The sequence below is a fragment of the Glycine max genome, chromosome 9 (assembly GCF_000004515.6).
Source record: "Glycine max cultivar Williams 82 chromosome 9, Glycine_max_v4.0, whole genome shotgun sequence".
NCBI lineage: Eukaryota > Viridiplantae > Streptophyta > Magnoliopsida > Fabales > Fabaceae > Glycine > Glycine max.
Genome location: NC_038245.2, coordinates 13,775,157 through 13,790,031, shown reverse-complemented (window position 1 = coordinate 13,790,031; position 14,875 = coordinate 13,775,157). Strand labels below are relative to the sequence as shown.

Below are 14,875 nucleotides of genomic sequence, written 5' to 3'. Positions count from 1 at the left end.
ACACTACATTCAGCATGCACACAACTAGTTGCCTTGTCATGTAAATAAAGGTGTAGGTTTGAACTACATCTACCCTCAAATGATATCCAAATGACTTGAAATTTTGTGAGCAACCTTATAAAATGATGAGAAGATAGCACAAAAAATTTCAGACAAAGATTCAAAGTCTAACTATGAAAGCTAAAATTGGTAGGTTAAGAAAAATAAGTGAATAAAACTTGAAAAATAAAGAACTTTTGACAGAATCGCTTTTTTTGGACGATGGAGACCTCAGCCGGCTAGGCCGGCTTCCACGGCGTAGGAAATTTTTTTCTACCCCAAATGCATATATAATAATTGCGATTCTGATAACCGGAGCAAAAGTTATGGCCGTTTGAAGTTTTGACAAACACAAAATTTGCTAGTTTTTTGGAACTTTCAAATCTGACCAAACTAAAGGCTCTAGCTATTTTTCCCACAAAATATGGATTAAAAGAAGTTACCACAAAAAAATTCAGCAAAAAATAACAACCCTAGCTACTAAAACAAAAAATCCCAAATAATTCAGCATGGGTGGTCGCTAAAATCCGTCTCTAATTGATTTCTACTACTACCCTGTTTTTCCGCAAGCTGATTTCTACTACTACTCTGTTTTTCCGCAAGTTGATTTCTACTACTACTCTATTTTCAAGCACAATCTTCACAGCAAAACACCCAAGACTGAAACAGGGGAAACGCTTAATGGGAAAACTGAAACAGAACACACATTAAACAAAATACCAGGACACTAAACAACACTAACACACATACTAACAATTAAACATAAAACACCAAAGGATTAAACACACAACACTAGCTAGCTATTATGAACCTTTGGACACTGCTCCCCGGCAACGGCGCCAAATTTGATCGAGGTCGTACCCGAATCAAATAAACATGAAAATGCAGTAACTAGGAAGTGATCCTAGGTCGTTTCCCAACGAGCAGTGACAAGCCAAATGTTCATAATATACTTGCAGTAACAGTAACGATGGGGGGGGGGGGGGTTGGTTGTTTGGTAATTAAAGAGCAGAACAAATAAAATGGAATACGAAACTACTAATATTAAAAACGGGTTGTTTCCTCTGATTCAGAAGCCACTCTCTTATCCTGGGTTATGGAGAATTCGTCCCTAACAGTCAACCACTTAATTCAACCCTATTTCAATTTACTAAGCGAAAATCAACTTAGGGTTTTCAATACGTGATTAGGCACCACATACACCAGTTAGCCCTTCGTGGATTCAAACAGAAAACGCAAATGAAACATGAAGCAGAAACGTAAATGAACAAGAACGTAAATGAACAGAAACGTAAATGAAAGTAGAAGAAGAAACAAGAATGAACTCGTAATTAGAAGCAGAAAACGGAAATTTGCATTAAGAACGAAAACTGTAACAAGGGAACAGAAAAACGTGAAAACCTAAAACCAAAGCTCTGAATAATGAAAATAGCATAGCAGCATAGAATGCTCTGCACGAATCCCAAGGCAGCTATTTAAAAAGAGTCACTCAAAGTCACTGGGCCCTATTACAATACTCTGGCCCAAAACGAAATAAACACTGAACAACATAAAATAAAATTGCGAAATTTCCTAATTAGAAATTAACTAAGGTAAGCGCTGCTTTATTTGCCCTCTTCAAGTCCACAACCAAAATCCGGATTAAGCCCAATGTTTCATTAATTCCTTAAATTAGATTAAAAACATCAAATTAGCTAAATGAGCCCAAATAATAAAACTGCCTAATTAATTGACAATTAAGACCAATCAATAATTAAAATGGTGCAAAAAGGGTTTAGAAAATAGAAGAAAATGATGGCACATCATACCCCCCCTTTTACTAAATGCACCCCCTTTACCTTTTTTGGTGATTCTTTTTCCATAACGTTACGAAACTTTACGAATTTCGTAACGATACTTATTTTCTTTCCGTAAGGTTACGAATCCTTATGGATCATGTATTTACTCTTTTTTAGCTTTCGAAGAAGTTACGAAAACTCACAGATTGCGCAACAACACCTCCTTTTGGTTTCCGCCATATTATGGAATTTGACGGATCGCGTAACCCTGTTTCCTTTTGATTTCCGGCGCGTCTCGGGACTTACATATTGTGCAACAAAAGGGTACCAAGTATCTTGAAGCGGCCAATTAAAGGTTGCATGTCATCAAGTAATAATCCCCGGACAAAATTAAGGTATGACACCGGCAGATCCTTTTCAAAGTTGTAGTACAAACTGGAAATTGTTTAATTTAAAAGATGGTTGGTTATAATGGAAGACTACTAATAGATATGCACAAAAAATTAACAGGTAAAACACTATTATACATGAATGTAATTAGAGTTTTTTCGGTTTTGGCCATGTGGGCAAAGCTAATAAAAATTACTAATTTTAAAATAATATGTCAGAGAACTGAACTATATGAAATTTAGAGCCAATTTGAATAAACTTCTCAATAAATACTTATAAGAGAAGAAGATGAAATGAATTAAGGAAAATTGTATGTTACTTGAGAATTGAGATGATATGCATTTCTGATGAGTAACTCTAACTTGTTGTGCACCAGAATAATTACAGATAGTTAATTTGAAATTTGAAGACATATTATAAGGAAATTTGTCAAACTTAAACCAGTATATACTAGTTATAAATAAAGTTGTACCCATAAAAAAAATGAGAAAACCTAAAATTCTACACATCCAGGATAAATAAAGATGCAGCTTTTTCACCAATGAAAACAATCTACAATGCTAGAGATAACTTCATGGGTGTGGTTGAAAATTTGAAGCAGAATACAACACATATGAACTTACTCAAATAAAAACTTCACATAGTTAATCACATACCTTGTCAAAGGATGGACAGTTCCATCAGTTACTGCAGTCTTTGTAGCATCTTTGTCAACTGCTTCTTCAAAATTTCCAAAGGTACAGCCTCTGTTACAGCCTTGGTGAAACCCCGTATCTGGTACAGCCTCTGTTGTTATGTTTCAGATCATTGTCCAATGTTGATCAATTTTGAAAAATATGGGTCCTGGTTCCTATTATCAGCCTCTGACTCTTGATGCTGAACTTTCTAGGGACATCTTTCTCAACTCTTATGCTAACTTGACATCTCTAGAGATGGTTTGGTTGCAGATTAGAGATCACCTAATCAGAATGTACAGGGGCTGTAAATTAAGAAAGTTGGGGAGTAAAAAGAAACAGTCTACATCCAAACTCATGGGATGAAATCCCCTGAAATAAATTATGTTCTAGATTTGTCTATTCGTCCATGCTCAAGATATAAAATAAAATTCTATTGGTAAATTAAGAATGAATTCATGAAGATAGACACATTTCTTATTTGAAAAATTTAGCATACCTTCTGCATATACAGTTATTTACACTCACACGTTATATTTAAATTAAAGAACCATTTCCCTTTGACAAATAAATGAATAAAACTCATGTTTAGCAATATCTAGTCTAATTGTGGGAGTGTAGGAAGTTTTAGCCTATAGAATTATATCTTAAAGAAGTTTTTAAGAATTAATAGTATTTTTAACGAAAAAAAGTTACAAAAACAGAACATTTATCAAAATTGATTAGAGTGATTTATATTTTTTTTATAAAAATTAAACATTTTTTTAAAAAGAATTTGACTAAACTACACTATATGCATTGCAGCTGAACTCTTCTCTCTCTCACTATTTTGTAGATGCACACTATTAGGTAGTGTTAGAACAACTCCATTTACAGAGGCAACCAAGATCAAATACTGTCTCCAGGTGATTTAGGAAAACATGTACTGTTTAGTTATCATGCCTTATCGAACAAACTCTAGGTCTTAGGATATCCAGCTTAGACTCCAGAGTGGCTGCAAGTTGTAGAATTCAAAACTAAAGTAGTGGTGAATTTATAACATTGATTCAAGTTACTTTTGTCTTCTGTAACAAATCTATGAAGGAGGCCTTTCAAGTAATTGTTGAAACAATGTCATTTGTAGGATGTACCATCAAATCGTTTAGATAGCTGCTTTGGCTAAATCATAAGTTGTACAAATAATAAGGCCTGTTTGGTTTGAAATTTGTCTCATGTTTTTGTTTCTTATGTTCAGCAAAAATTAAAAAAATATTTGTTTTCACTTGTTTACTACTTTCAAATATTTGTATAGGAAATCGTGGGGGGGATCACCAATTCCATATAAATATTAAAACCAGAACATAAATTGAAGACAATGTTGCACTTTAGTAAATTATTAGTACAAGATTACATGTTTATATGCACACACTCTTTCTCCGATAGATGAAGGTTGAATGTTTAATAGCCCAATAATTGACTCAAAATAAACAAATAGAAAACTGTTAAGACCCTTTTTTGCCCAACATTTTCTGTAGAAAAGGATTATGTTTATGGCTCCTGAAAAAAGAGCTTAGGATTATACAAATTCAAATCAACATTAACAAAGTCAAGTTTGAATTTCATAATGATTTTTAAATCCACACACGAAATCATAGTTGTTTAGATATACCTTTCGGCAATTGAGCGGGCTTTCTCAACAGCAGCCATAGAAACCATGAAATCCATATATTTTATCCAGGTGAAACTGCTATTAGGAGAGCTTCTAATCATCTTTTCAAACTCATCAGCAGTTATAGGGACATCATCCTCCAGTAATCTTTCCTCAGCAGCCCTTATTTGCTTCTCCCTGTACAGTATACTTGTCACATTAGAAATTAAAAAGCAAAAGAGAAAAAAATGATAAAGGCAGCATTTTATAAAAAGCAAATCCCAAATAACTGTAAGCCTTATATTAACCTCTCCTCCTTTGCTTTCTTTTCTGATTTGTAGAAACAGACTGGTTTAAATAGTTGAAACACACAAAGTAGAAAATAGCATAAGTTGTTCCAGTAGGGAAGTAGAATTGTAGAAAGTAGCTTAAAAAGTCAACAACCTATCTCCCATCATTGTTTCCAGTTGCTGGCTCAGGTCATATATTAGCCAACTAATAGGAGCCACAAAAATTAATGGGTCTAGGATTTATATGATGTCTTAATTAATAAACGGGTTTTACTTACTTTACCCTCTAAAGTGGGTTTGACACTTTAAAGGAGGCAGATCCTGAATAGATAACCAACAACAATATCACAACATTTCTTGAAGATGTTTATCTGCCTTATATTTCTCATCTTTTTCAAAGAGAGCACAACTAATTATTACAAAAGTTACAGCACAGCCATAGCTGGGTTGGTTAGGGCATTACCATCCATGTTAAGGGCAAAGACATACGGCTGGGGATGTTTCCTCATGTAATCCATGTAACACGTAAGGATTAATTTGATTAACATAGTCAGAATGCAAAAAACATTCCAACCTTAATAAACAGTCTCTTCCAAAGATTAAACTGATTAGCTGTGTTTGGCAGGAACCAAAACACCAACTTTCGATGTTATCAGCATCTTATTAAGTTGTTCCACAAACAACTTAATACTGTAACATACTCCGTTGAAAAAGGGCCACTACATGGTCATGAGTTTACTCGTGAAAAATATATAATCTGAATGAACAAAAAAGTGCCACCACAAGCTATGCTAGCAGCAAGTGAACCCCAAAACAGATTTTAGAATAACTTAGAACAAAGGTTAGTGGAAAAGATGACAAAATGAATAGGAGGGTAAATTAGGTCCTTCTAATTTAAAAATAATGCTAAAGCAATTAGTCAAAGTCAATCTACCACAATATAAGAACCTTCCTCTACTTCCTTCCAAAATAAAGACAACTTAATTTACTAAACTGATAAGCTCTAAACCTCTACAAAGCTAACCAATACCACAAATATTAAACTATAAAATAAAATGTGAGATCCTTCTAAACAATCTATCCCTTATATCTCTTTTCTTCATTAGAACACTGATTCAAACAAAACTACCACCAAAATAAACCATAGCCTTGTAAAATGCTTCAATTAATTATGTCTCAATAATGGCCTCCAAAAAAATATCAGCAAACAAAAACAATTATGTTAGTTTCAGCAAACACAGGCCCTAGTACTTGAGGCAAATGGAATCAAATATGAGAGATACAAAATTCCAAATAATTATGTTCGTTTCGGAACGGTCTGTTATGTGAAAGAAAAAATGAAGAACAACTAAAGAATCACAATACATGTCTAAAAAAATCATTCTCATACACACCTATTCAAAACACAACAGAATATATAGAGTTTGGTATAACATTGTTATATACATATAAATAAGATTCCAACCTATATTAGTATCAAGTATAGCATAAGTGTAGAAGCAAGCTTCATGATGAATCAAGATTGATTCAAAGAGTTTTGATGATAACAAAGATGATGACAAAAAGCTCAAAAGTCAAGAACACTTCATGATAACAAAGATGATGATCTCAAGAATCAAAGAATGAGTTCAAGATTGAATCAAGAACACTTCAAGGTTCAAAAGGAAATTTGATTTCAAGAATCAAGAATCAAGTTTCAAGTTCCAAGAAACAAGATCAAGATTCAAGACTCAAGATTCAAGAATCAAGAGAAGACTCAATCAAGATAAGTATGAAAAAGTTTTTTCAAAAACTGAGTAGCATATGAATTTTTCTTAAAACCTTTTACCAAAGAGTTTTTACTCTCTGGTAATCGATTACCAGATTATTGTAATCGATTACCAGTAGCAAAATGGTTTTCAAAAAGCTTTCAACTGAATTTACAACGTTCCAATTGATTTCAAAATGTTTTAATCGATTACAATGATTTGGTAATCGATTACCAGTGTGTTTGAACGTTGAAATTCAAATTTAATTGTAAAGAGTCACATCCTTTCTCAAAAAAGATTTGTGTAATCGATTACACTGATTTGGTAATCGATTACCAGTGATAGTTTCTGAACAAAATCAAAAGATGTAACTCTTCCAATAGTTTTCAAGTTTTTCTAAAAGTTATAACTTTTCCAAATGGTTTTTAAGTTTTTCTAAAGGTTATAACTCTTCTAATGTTTCTCTTGACCAGACATGAAGAGTCTATAAAAGCAAGGCTTTGATTTGCTTTTCAACACAACTTTTTCAATTCATTCTTTAGACAACAAACTTTTGCCAATTGATTTCTGAGTCTCTTTGAACTTCTTCTTCTTCTTCCTTTTGCCAAAAGCTTTCCAAAGTTTTCTGGTTTTCCAAACCTTGAAAACTTGTGTTATTCATCTTGATCATTCTCTTCTCCCTTTCCTAAAAGGAATTCACCAAGGATTAACCGCCTGAATTCTTTTTGTGTCTCTCTTCTCCCTTTTCCAAAAGAACAAAGGACTAACCGCCTGAATTCTTTTGTGTCTCCCTTCTCCCTTGTCAAAGAATTCAAAACGACACAGTCTGAGAATTCTTTTGATTCTTCCCTTTCCCATATACAAAAGATTTCAAAGGACTAACCGCCTGAGAATTCTTTCGTATCCCCATTCACAAAGTTTCAAAGGTTTAACCGCCTGAGAACTTTGTCTCAACACATTGGAGGGTACATCCTTCATGGTGCAAGTAGAGGGTACATCTACTTGGGTTGTTGACTGAGAACAAGAGAGGGTACATATCTTGTGGATCAATTCTAGTGGAGGGTACATCCACTAGGTTGTTCAAAGAGAACAAGGAAGGGTACATCCCTTGTGGATCTTTGCTTGTAAAAGAATTTTTACAAGGTTGAAAAGAAATCTCAAGGACCGCAGGTCGCTTGGGGACTAGATGTAGACACGGGTTGTTGCCGAACTAGTATAAAAACTCTTGTGTGTTTGTCTCCTTCTTCCCTACTCTTTTTATTTCCGCTGTGCATTTTAATTCCCGCTTTTACTTTTCGTTAAGTTTCTTTTCTATCCTTCATTTACTTAACAATATATTAAAAGCCTTAGAAGAGTAAATTTTTAATTAGTAAAGGTTTAGGAATAATTAATTCAACCCCACCCCCCTTCTTAATTATTCTGAGGCCACTTTATCCAACAATAAGCCTAGTCAATTTCAATGGCAATTACGGGACACAAATCATTGTAGTTAACACAGCTTTCAAAATCAGGTACAAGAAGCTCATTTTTTATAAAGAAATTGAAGAGGTTAGTAAATAACTCCAGAAATTGAAGAAGCTCACTAATTGGCTAAAAATAGCATTATGTGAATTGAGTCAAACATACTGGATTTTGGGAAAATTCAATTTCAAAAGTGTTAGAGGAAGTACTTGTGTATATATGTGTGTGTGTGTGTGTGTGTAGTTTTCGGTTAGTTGAAGCCCAGATTTGGAAATAAAAGCACGTACAGAATCATTTTCACATGTGAATCCATGAAAAACAATTAAAATGAGTGGAAATTTAACCTATGATTTATTATATATGAGATTTTATTTGTTTATGTAGAATAGTTATACAAAATTAGTTTATGAAATTAAAAACATTGATCACATTTTGATGATAAAGAACTGTTGATGTCGATATTTGTCTGTAATCGAAATTTACATTTTCATGATGTATACAGGATCATGGCTTCTCCAGCTGCCTCGCCTCCTCCTCCTTCTCCTCCTCCTCCTCCTTCCGACGCATCAGCTTCGCCGTCTGCCGTGAAGCGGACACGCAAAGCCTCACGTCTATGATCGTTGTCTACTAAACCACCTGGTGCTAAGAGACCAGTGGTCCATGTTGATCCTGCTACTAGAAAGGCCGACGGTCCCCACAGGAAGAAATTAAGAACATATTTGGGGATTGTGGCGCGTGATAAGGTGGACGTCACCTACCAGAACTGGAAGGAGGTCCCTACTGCTCAGAAGGACTTGATTTGGGAGGATATTCAGGTATTTTTATTTTCTTATTTGATGTTGTTTAATTAATAGCCAAAAAATACATTATTGTAACAAATAAACCTTATTTGATGTTGTCAGGCGGAATTTGAAATCCCAGAGGCTTCTGACAGTAGGACGAAAAGGAAGTTACTTTAGACTGTGGGCGAGAGATGGTGGCAGTTTAAATCAGACCTCACGAGCAAATGGGACCTTGCAGCCGATCAGGACGGTGTGGACGATACTGTCTGTGAGAAATATGACATAAGCAAGGAATAATGGGCCCAGTTTTGCCAGACTCGCAGAGACCCTTCTTGGGAGATATGTTCCTTGCCATTTAAGTTTTTTTTCAAAAAACATTAACTTGTTATACTTCATTCTAGCAATTTGAAAGATTATTGTTTTATTTTTGTAGGATGTGCGCAAAAAGGCACAGGCCATCCAGAAACAGAACACTGCCCCCCATGTTTTGTCTCGTGGGGGTTATGAATATTTGGAGCAGAAGCTCCTGGCTGAGAAGATGAAGAAGAAGCTGGAGGAAGCTGCACAGTCAGGAAGCGTTGATGGCGTCATCGACCCTCCATCCCCAGTCAGATGCCACATGAAGTGGAAGATGGCCCGCACGAAGAAAACAGGGGAGATGATGACTGAGGCCGCAAAGGAAATCGTTGAGAAGATCATAAGTCATTTTCAACTAACCATTAGAATTATATTTCAATATTTTGTGAATGCCATGTACAACTGTGTGTTTTCTGTGCAGGATTCCTTTGAGGAGCAGGCGACATAGGGATCCTTCATCCCCCATGGACGTCAAGATGTTCTCACCGCTGTTATTGGACATTCAGAGCACCCTGGACGTGTCTGTGCTGCTGGAGCCGGTGTGACCATCAAACAATACTTTGGATCGGCTCCACGGATGTCCTGCAGCTCTTCCTCCCTGCCTCCTGAAGAATTGCAACAGCTGACCCAACAAATCAAGGACCAGCTAGAGGAGTCCATCATAGAAAAAGTGACGAGGCAGCTCATGGCATCATTCAGCCAGATGCAGTCCCATATTCAGTCCCAGATGCAATCTCAGGGACATGCACTGCCTCCCGACCCTTTGGTTGGTCCCTCAGGTGCTCGAGTAAGCACAAAGGGGAGTTGTGTTGATCCCTCAAGAAATGATCCCGAGACGGGTGACTCAAATAGGTGCGGCTTGTACATCGAAGTAGATCTTGCCCGCCTGGTTGCCCTGGGGAAAGTTTATGAGGGATCCACTGTTGTTCATAACACTCCTTTGTTGTCTGGCCAAGTAAAGGTGAGTGTGGAGGAGGTTATAGTTGCAGATGCTCCAGTTCTTGTACCCACTGATGAGGTTTCCTTAGTGGGGCAGGCACTTCAAACCTTCCTTGCTTGGCCGACACATCTAGTCAAGTCTTTATCACAGTAGGTACTTATTGTCCTTACTATATGTTTCTTCTTTTTAAATTAATTCATTAAGTGTGCCTTAAATTAGGCTATTTAACTTTGTTTCATGAACAGGTAGCTGTGTCTCCGGCAAAACCACCTCCGAAGCCCGATCCGGAGGTCGATGATCCGCTTTATCTGATGACATTGACCATCCCAAAGCTTTTCTTGAGGCCTTATAAGGTTAGATGGTGTCATACCCTAATTTCGTCCGGGGACCTTTGCTTGATGACATGCGACCTTTCTTTGGTCCTTGTGAGGTGCTTGGCACCCATCATTAGGCAATTTGTGAAATTCCAGGACATGCCGGAAAACCAAAAAATATTGATGCACAATCCGTAAGTTTCCGTGACACACCGGAAATCAAATGGAAGCATCGTTGCATAATTAAGTGAGGTTCCGTAATATTTCGTAAGTCAAAAAGGGGATGATTATGTAATCCGCAAGGTTCCGTAACATTACGGAAAGAAAACAAGTATCGTTACGAAATTCGTAAGTTTCCGTAACTTTACGAAAAAAGAATCACCAAAAAAAGCAGAGGGGGTGTACTTAGTAAAAATGGGGGTGCAAATAGCACCCAGGCCCACTTGGGCCCTCCAGAATATTCCTCCAGAAGGCTGTTGCTTCTGGAGGAAGCAACCAGGCTCGCCTGGGCGAGCTGAGCTCGCCTGGGCGAGCTGGGCGGCAAGCACCTCCCCTATTTTGCTATAAATAAGGGAGGAAGTGAAGAAGAAAAGGGTTCAGCCCCTTAGGCACCTCTCTCTCTTTTGAATTTGCTTGCAAAAATTGTTTCCGTGAAGAAAATCTAAGCCGAGGCACTCCCGAAACATTTCCGTAACGTTTTCCGTGAAGAATTTCGCAAAGGTTTCAACCGTTCTTCGACGTTCTTCATTCGTTCTTCATCGTTCTTCGATCTTCAACGGGTAAGTACCTCGAACCAAGCTTTTCGATTCATTCTATGTGCCCGTAGTGGTCCACATTGTGTTTCGTGCATTTTTATTCTCGTTTTGTTTACCTTTTATACCCCCTCTTGACGTGCTTAAGCCATTTTACTTAAGTCATTTCTCGCTTAACTTAAAAATAAAATAAATTTCCACCAAACGTTTGAATTGTATTATCCGTCAACTTCGGTTAAAATAAATTCCGACCGTTCGGTCGTGCCGTAACCACGTTGGAAATAAAAACAAAAGAGGTAAAAAATAATATAATAACCAAAAAAACATCTTTTAGCAAAATAAAGCGGAAAATCAATCGGACGTTTTCTCTTTGGGATTTCTCATTCTTAATCGAATTGATTAATAACTAAAGTGAAACTAAGGCTAAAATCAACTCGCCTAGTCAAGCTCGTCCATAAAAATAGGCTTTTGAAGTTTGTCATTTCAATTTCTCACTAAGTAAAATGGATCATTTTTAAGGTCCAACGCCTTAAAATGATCACCACTTAAGTAAAAAAGAATCACTTGATAAGAAAGAACTACGTAGGTCTAATTTTCTCATCCCAAATTGAGGAATACGTAGGAGCAAAGGGAAACACCCTTGTCGACCACAAAAAAGAAAAAATATAAAAAGGGTATAAAGGATATAAGGACATAAAAGGGAACGTAAAAATCAAAGTCATGTTTGCACATTCGATTAAAGGCTGCCGTCCCTTGGGACGGACGTGTGGGGTGCTAATACCTTCCCCGTGCGTAAATACAACTCCCGAACCTTTCACTTAAAAGTTCGTAGATCGCGTCTTTTCCGGTTTTTCCGACGTTTTCCTCAAATAAACGTTGGTGGCGACTCCGCGCGTATTCCTTTCGTGGAACACGCATCCCGCGAGTCTCGCGTCGCCCTCCCGCCGAAGGGTAGGTTGCGACAGATGGGATGCCACCGTGTTCGGGGTCTTTAATCCAGATTTCCCCCTCTACATAAAGCACAAAGACCTCTCCGAAATCGCACACGGTGGCCAAGTAAAGGTAGGTGTGGAGGAGGTACAGATGCAGATGCTCCAGTTCCTGTACCCACTGATGAGGTTTCCTTAGTGGGGCAGGCAATTCACACCTTCCTTGCTTGGCCGACACATCTGGTCAAGTCTTTATCATAGTAGGTACTTTACTCTTACTATATGTTTCTTCTTTTTGAATTAATTCATTCAGCGTGCCTCAAATAACGCCATTTAACCTTGTTTCATGAACAGGCAGCTGTGTCTCCAGCAAAACCACCTCAAAAGCCCGATCCGGAGGTCGACGATCTGCTTTATCTGATGACATTGACCATCCCAGAGCTTTTCTTGAGACCTTATCAGGTTACATGGGATGCCACCGTGTTCGGGGTCTTTAATCCAGACTTCCCGCTCTACATAAAGCATGAAGACCTCTCAGAAATCGCACACGTTGGTCAATGTCTCAGCATATTAGTATTACAGTTATGGATTCTGTAAGTCATTTTAGATTACTTTTTATTGCTTTCAATTCATAAATATTTAACTTTGACTTAACATAAACAGGCATCTCACTTAAACATGTCTGCGAGTGGGGAATTCTTATATGTATGGATTCCTCGAGCCACAGTCCATTCAGAGGTCTGGGCAATCGCAATTTGAGTTTGAAAGTTACATAAAGACTTGGATGCAGAGTTCAAAATGTGATGTCTATCTTGGAGCCTACCTAAATGGGTAAGTCACACATAATAACTGAAGTTAATTAATGTTTACTAATATACTAACCCATATTCGTCTCCACTGCAGCGGACACTGGCAGATGGTGGTCATCCTGCCCATGGAACACCTAGTTGTCTGGTTTTGTTCATTGCATAACAGGCCAGACAACTACCTTAAGGGGATTATTAACAGGTTAGTGTTCTTTTCAATACATTTGCATTGAAATACCTCAACAACACCAGTTTTTAATTGTTACTCATCTAGAACAGTGCTTTAAAAGGTCTTGATGATGCTCCACAGCCTAAATCAAAGGCTCATGCTAGGTGGATTGTCGTCAAGGTACGTCATTTACATAAAACTTCCACTTGTATATATTTCTTATGTGTCTGTACACTAATTGTTTAATTAATATCCAAATTTCATTATGTATTTAGTGTAATAGACAAAAAGGAAGTACTAAGTGCGGCTACTATGTCATGCACTGGATGTCCACCATCATTTTAGGAAGTTTTAGGAATAATTGGGAAGCGGTACGTTTATTTCAAACAAATTCGATTTTTTTATAATTTGTATTACATTATTAACTTATTATCATTTATTTCATCATGCAGTATTTTAACGATCCTAGACCATTGGAGCCAGAGAGATTAAAGGCGTTGCGGATCTAGTGGGCATAGTATTATCTCCGAGTTAGAGATCAGACTTAGGGTATAGGGACATTAAGTTTAACTTAGTTTACTTTGGTTTAACATTTTTTACATTTCCTATGTAATTTGAACATTGAACATTTCTTGATCGTTGTTTATGATAAATCAATTATTCAATGTTTATTGTGTGATTAAAACTGCTTGAAAGCAGAATAAAATGTTTATTTGCTGTGAATTGGGTCTGAAATTGCATTTTACAGGTACAATTTTGGGTTTATTGTAAAAACATAAAGTTTATATAAAAAAAACTTAAAAGCAACATCGGTTATTAACAAAAACCGATGTTAATAAAGCAAACAACATCGGTTATTTACAAAAACCGATGTCAACATGCACCGTAACATCGGTTATTTATAAAAAAACCGATGTTATACATAACTTACTATAGCAAAATAAGTGTATGCATGAGGGACGTCGACATCGGTTTCATCTGAAAACCGATGTTAATGTAATATATTAACATCGGTTTTCTTGACAACCGATGTTAATATGTTACATTAACATCAATTTTTACAAAAAACCGATGTCAACGTCCCTCATGCATACACTTATTTTGTTGTACTTCTTTGTTTATAACATCGATTATTTGCAAAACCGATGTTATAGTTTTTATGTTAACACCGATTTTTAAAAACTAATGTTAACAACAATACATTCAACATCAGTGCTTTCAACATCGGTTTTAAAACCGATGTAGAATGTCCTAAATAACCGATGTTGAAAGTGTATTTTCTAATAGTGATAGACTAAAATGTATTTGTTTAATACAATGACTAAATTAGAAAAATAGTATCAATTGCGAAAACCAAAAAATTTAACTGAACCAATTTTCTACTACTTTAATTTTGAATCTTGAGTCTGTCTTTTTTTTATATAAAATAAAGTGTTTAATATTTCATTTTACTAAAATTTAACACACAAAACATATTTATCATTAAGAATTAAACCAATGAATTGGTTAAGTCTATCACTAGAGATTAATCATCAGAAAAATCAATGAATATTTCTCACTAATAAAATGGTAAAAAAATCAATTAATATTTCGTTCTACATTTCTTTGAGATTATTGAGGAGAAATACAAGAGAGAGGAGAGGTAGGCAGTGACTTCAAATCACATAATATATTATACCTTCTTTTGCTCTATTTTTATTTAACCCATCCACACGAGATTTTCTTTGGGCTTTTCCTAGAGCCCACTATTGGCGACTGGGTAAGTCTTCCCTTAACTAAAAATTAAGAAAACATGTTAAGGGGATAATTTTTATTTTAT

At 36.2% G+C, this 14,875-nt stretch overlaps 1 long non-coding RNA gene across 1 annotated transcript; it reads right to left on the bottom strand.

Annotated features, from left to right (window-relative positions):
* Positions 1-2,006: 2,006 nt before the first annotated feature.
* LOC121172753 (uncharacterized) lies at positions 2,007-4,991 on the bottom strand. Its single transcript, XR_005886327.1, has 4 exons — positions 4,817-4,991; positions 4,530-4,706; positions 2,864-3,166; positions 2,007-2,252 (listed from the first exon to the last, which is right to left on the bottom strand). It is a non-coding gene; the product is annotated as an uncharacterized lncRNA (long non-coding RNA).
* Between the last annotated feature and the right edge of the window lie 9,884 nt (positions 4,992-14,875).